Consider the following 6,400-nt stretch of genomic DNA (forward strand, 5'->3'; position numbering starts at 1 on the left):
TCTAAATTAAGTAGCGTAGAAAAAGAGAAATTAGTTAATCTTCTTAAAAAACACAAAAATGCGATCGCTTGGAAGCTTGTAGATATTAAAGGAATAAGTCCTTCCATGTGCACGCACAAAATTTTAATGAATGATGATTACAAAACAGTAATTCAACCACAACGAAGACTAAATCCAAGAAGTGGTTAAAAATGAAGTCATCAAGCTACTTGACGGCGGACTAATCTATCCTATCTCCGATAGTCCATGGGTAAGTCCCGTCCAAGTAGTCCCAAAGAAAGGAGGTATGACGGTAATAACTAATGAAAAAAATGAACTAATACCGACAAGAACCGTCACAGGATGGAGAGTTTGTATAGACTATAGACGATTAAATGAAGCAACAAGGAAAGACCACTTTCCTTTGCCCTTCATTGATCAAATGTTAGAACGACTATCCGGTCATAAATTTTATTGTTTCTTGGATGGTTTTTCAGGTTACTTTCAAATCCCGATAGCACCTGAAGACCAAGAGAAGACAACTTTCACATGCCCCTAAGGAACTTTTGCCTATCGATGCATGCCATTCGGTCTATGTAATGCACCTGCAACATTCCAACGTTGTATGGTAGCCATTTTCCATGATATGATAGAAAAGACAATGGAAGTCTTCATGGATGACTTTTCTATCTTTGGAGACTCATATGACCAATGCCTCGATAACCTTGAACGAATGCTATCCCGATGTGAGGAAACTAACCTCGCCCTTAACTGGGAAAAATGCCATTTCATGGTAACAGAGGGAATAGTACTCGGTCACAAAATCTCAAGCGAAGGTATGGAAGTTGATCGAGCAAAAATAGAAACTATTTCTCGACTACCTCCACCATCCTCCGTTAGAGCAATCAGAAGTTTCTTAGGGCATGCCGGATTTTATAGAAGGTTTATCAAGGACTTTTCGAAAATTTCAAGACCTCTAACAAAATTACTTGAAAAAGATGTACCTTTCATCTTTGACAAAGAATGCAATCAAGCATTTCTAACCCTCAAGGAAATGCTAGTCAATGCACCTATCATGATAGCGCCCGATTGGAAATTTCCTTTCGAAATCATGTGTGATGCAAGTGACTTTACCGTTGGAGCAGTCTTGGGACAAAGAAAAGAAAAGCATTTCCACCCAATTTGTTATGCTAGTAAAACGCTTAACGATGCACAAGAAAATTACACAACTACAGAAAAAGAATTACTAGTTGTGGTGTTTGCTTTTGATAAATTCCGTTCTTACCTTGTTCTTTCTAAAACTGTAGTCTATACAGATCATGCAGCTATCAGATACCTCTTCAAGAAACAAGACGCAAAACCCCGTTTGATCAGATGGATTCTACTCCTCCAAGAGTTTGACATTGAAATCAAAGAAAAAAGAGGAGCAGAAAACACTGCTGCAGATCATCTTTCACGCCTAGAAGACCCAGCTTTGGAGGCAACCAGGGACGAGCAGATAAACGAAAAATTTCCCACAGAGTCCTTGGAGATGATGGAGAGTAGACGAGAACCATGGTATGCCGACTATGCTAATTATTTAGCTAGCGGTATAGTCACCAAAGGATGGCCGCATCACCAAAGAAAGAAATTCTTTGCTGATGTAAAGCATTACTTTTGGGAAGACCCTTATCTTTTCAAAATGTGTGCCGACCAACTCATCCGAAGGTGCGTCCATGGTAATGAAGCACGAAGAATTCTCCGCCATTGTCATGAAAGTCCATACGGAGGACATCATGGTGCCGCTAGTACCGCACGAAAGGTATTTGATTCAGGATTTTATTGGCCAACCATTTACAAGGATGCACAAAATCTTGTAAAGACATGTGACGCTTGCCAAAGATCAGGTAATATTTCTTCCAAAAACGAAATGCCTCAAAACGGCATTCTCGTTTGTGAAATTTTTGATGTGTGGGGACTCGATTTTATGGGACCCTTCCCACCGTCAAAAGGAAACAAATATATACTTGTAGCAGTCGATTACTTGTCTAAATGGGCGGAGGCCGAAGCTCTTCCAACAAACGATGGAAGAGTAGTGGTAAAATTTCTGAAAAAAGTTATTCTCTCGTTTTGGAACACCAAAAGCTTTGATAAGTGATAGAGGTACCCATTTTTGCAATCATCAACTCGAAAAAATATTAACAAGGTATGGGGTCTATCACCGGGTCTCAACAGCATATCACCCTCAAACAAATGGGCAAGCCGAAGTGACTAACCGAGGTTTAAAACGAATACTTGAAAAAACCGTAGGTTTAAATAAAAAGGAATGGGCTGATAAATTAGATGATGCTTTATGGGCTTTTCGAACTGCTTATAAAACCACTATAGGCACAACCCCATATAAACTAGTCTATGGAAAAAGTTGTCACTTGCCGGTAGAAATAGCTCACAGGGCCTACTGGGCAATAAAAAGCGTAAACTTAGACTTAGAAACTGCAGGTAAAAATCGATTCTGTCAAATGAATGAATTAGACAAATTAAGGAATTATGCATACTCTAACTCTGAAATTTATAAGGAAAGAATGAAAAATTTACATGATAAATGTATTAAGTCTAATGAATTTCGAGTAGGAGACCAAGTCCTGTTGTTTAATTCACGACTTCGATTATTTCCTGGTAAACTAAAATCTAGGTGGTCAGGACCTTTTTCTGTCACCCATGTTTTTCCTCACGGTGCAGTAGAAATTAAAGCTCGAAATAGTATACCATTTAAAGTCAATGGCCAACGGCTAAAACTCTACCGAGGATCCATTGAGGATGAAGAAGAGGAGATCTCGCTTCAAACGGTTAACGAATAAAAAGCATCCACATCATACCCGACATGTTACGAACAAGCGAGTACACATCAAAAACCGGTAAGTCCTCTAAACATGTTTTCGGAAAAAGGGGTATGCACACGAGCACATAAAAAAAATTTAAAACTTTTGCTCGGCACGAGGCCGTGTCCGCTGGACACGGGGCCGTGTCGAGGCAACTGTCGGGATAAAACCCTCTTTTCATAACAGTTACCTCATTCCACACGCCCCGTTTTGCCGAAAACGCTCTGGTTCAAGGCGATTTTCCGCAGATTTTCGACGTTACCTCCACATTTAACAACATCAAGGTATGATTCTATCATCATTAGTAGTTAGATTAGTTACTTGCATGTAGTTAAACATCAAAAATTTGGGGAAAAATCTAGGGTTCTTCAAGTTCATCCGGATCGAACTTCAAATTTTTGATGAAATCTGTTAGTATTAGTTTAGATTAGTATTATGGGAAGTAAATACACTTGTATTTTTGATAGATTTGTCCGATTTCTCACTAAAACCTCAAACCCTTGTTTTTGAACCGAAAAAGATGAAATTGGAAGGGTAAATGGGTTGTTTTGGGAAAAACGACACTTAGGGTTTCATTTTCGAGGGAAACCGCACCTACTTGGCCAAAAATTTTCAGATTTTCGGGACCGGGACGAAAAATGAAGTTTTTGGGTTACAGACGTCTGGACACGGGGCCGTGCCCGCTGAACACGGGGCCGTGTCCAGCCCACTGTTTGCAGTTTCTTTAAAAATATCATTGTTTCGTGCTAATTTTTGGTGTATTCTTTCAGATGGAAAAGTTCACAAGGTTCAATGCAAGTGAGCTCGATGCTAGGGCAAGATACGAAATACTTCAAACAAGACCCGAGGAGTACCCCAGGCGAGCATGCACGGACCTGTTAACCTTGGTAAACCAGCTGGACCGATTCAACAACATCGTTACGGGACCACTAAGGGTTGCATTAACCACTCGTCTTCGGTCGGTGCATCAATGCACCATGGAGTTCTACAGTACTTTTACTTTCACCTCAAGGTGTGACCCGTTCGACAATGAAGGGGTTGCATTTCGGTGTGGGGGGACAAGGTACTCGATCTCTATGGCACAGTTTGGAGCAATTGTGGGATTTTACGGGGAAGAGGAATCGGGAAACGAGGAAAACACCGGGGGATTACAAGATTTGGATGAAAATGAAAGTCAAGCCGCATGGGCTCAAATCGGTGGAGGAATCTACAATCCTAGCAGCACCAAGAGTACTAAGCTGAGGGATCCGTTCTATCGCTACATTCACAGGCTCCTCACCTACTCTCTTAGCCAACATCACGACAGTAGTGGCGTTGTAGGGTTGAAAGATTTGGTTGTCCTTCACTGTATCCACAACCGGAAGCCTCTCGATGTTCCATATCTCCTGTTACGAAACATGCATCTCAACCGCCTTGCTCGCGCTCCAACACCTATCTTCTTTGGAGGGTGGGTGTACCGTCTCTTCAAGCATTTCACGCGAATTCCAAGGTCCTTTGAAAGAAGCCCATGGTCGGGACGAGTTGACTACCACATTTGCCGAGCCATGAACTTACTTTATGAGGCGGAAGACGGGTCGGTGAGCTTCCAAAGGACGCAAGGCTATGCATGGAACCCACAGGAGGCCCTAGTTCTTCACGCACCACCTCCCCACTACCAATATCAACCCCATGGTGATCCGGGTCAATCCTCCTCACAAGGAGGCGGTTTTCCTAACTTTCAAAGCTTACATGATCTTTTGTAGGAAAACCTCATGTGTACCAGGAACGCCTACAACCTCGCCAACAACACATACCACCGGGTCGGAGCTATTGAACGCAACATCAACGATATACAAGACGATATCGGCAGCATCCGGGAGTATATGGTCGGGCATGGGGATGGAGGTAATGATAGTGATGAGGACATGGAGTAGGGGGTTTGAAGGAGCAGGAGCGGGTTGATGGCGAGCCCACAGGTTTAAGTCCCTTTTATCTATCGAACAGTTTGTGGCCTGCGTGCCAAGTGTTGAACAATTTACTTTCCTTGACTACTTTTATTTTCCGCTTTATTTTTCTTTTACTTTATGCTTGGAACAATTAACTATGGTAATGTAGGATGTTTGTGTTGCTTGGTGTGGTATTAAGTGATGAAACAGGTACAAACCGAGGCTTAGAGTGCTAAGCCTTAGCACTCATAAGGCCAGGATGGAAAAACCGGAGGAAGGAACCTGTTTTTCAGGCTTACAGACTGTCCACACGGGGACGTGTCCAGCCGACACGCCCACGTGCTCACCTCCCAGAACTGCTGTTTGGTTACTTTCCTGCAAGTTTTTGTTAGACACGGGGCCATGCCTAACCAACACGCCCCCGTGTTCGCCTTCTGTAAGTTTTCGTTACTGGCAGTTCACCACGGGGTCGTGTCCAGCGGACACGTGGCCGTGTCCAGACTGCCAGTAACATAAATCTTTGCTTTTAACACCATATTACACATCTAATCAACCTAAAAAATTATTTTTGGGACACATTGAGGACAATGTGTAATTTAAGTGTGGGGGGGATGCTAAAACCTTGAAATTTTGCAAGTCCTAATAACAAGCCTTACACAAAACTCTATTGGAACCGCTAAACACCCCAAATTTTTTTCAAAAATTTTCATTTTTTTTACTTGTCTAAAGTTTAAGTTAGGAATCCTAAGATTAATAAGGTTATATTTTTACAAATTTACAACCGAAAGCGTCGTGATAAAAAGAACCAACAAAAGAAAATTATGAAACGGCATGACAAGCTTAGTTAAAATTTGATTATATATACTTGATCACATAGAAAAACCCATTCCCACAAAAAGTGAGTTTTGAGCCTTTATTGAGCATACAAATTTACATCTTTAGACTAAATGCTCATTTTTCGTTTCTTGTGTGATTAGCCGCTTGGTTCTTACGACTCTAGAACTTGCCACGACGATTCATTCCCGGTCCTTACCAACTTAAACCCAAGTAAGTAAATGATGGAGGCATTAGGACTAACCCTTTTTCTTTCCACACCATTATTTTTCATATTTTTTTTACCACCTACCCAAAATCCCCCTAGTTAACCCCTTTGAGCTTAAACCTTTCATTGCTTTACCCTAAAACCTTTTAACCCACCAAAAACCCTTTTTTTATTTTTACCCTTTATTTTAGTAGCAAGGTCGGTTTTCGTGTGACTAAAAAAGATGAAGTTAGAAATAAACAAACAAAGCTCTTGAAACAAAAGCTTGTTTGAAGAAATACTTCGAAATAAAAAGTCACTAAAACAAAGTGTTTTACGAAAACTGACGCTTTTTACGCTTTTCGCCCTTTTCCACTAACCCATTCATCCACCTTTAGCCCAAGCCTTTACCCAAAAAGTCCTCTTGATATTTACAAAGGTAACAAGTTAAAAAGGAGAAGGATTGATTGCTTGGCAAGCTTATGGTAGGAATAAGTTCCATGCCGCTCTCGAGTGATTCACTAAAAATACACCTTCGGCCGAGTGTGAGTGATTTCTCCCGTGAGGTATGTGAACTTGTATATAAATGGAATTTTAAAAAGGCATGTTATGCCCAA

Source organism: Helianthus annuus, chromosome 14 (genome assembly GCF_002127325.2).
Source record: "Helianthus annuus cultivar XRQ/B chromosome 14, HanXRQr2.0-SUNRISE, whole genome shotgun sequence".
Classification (NCBI taxonomy): Eukaryota; Viridiplantae; Streptophyta; class Magnoliopsida; order Asterales; family Asteraceae; genus Helianthus; species Helianthus annuus.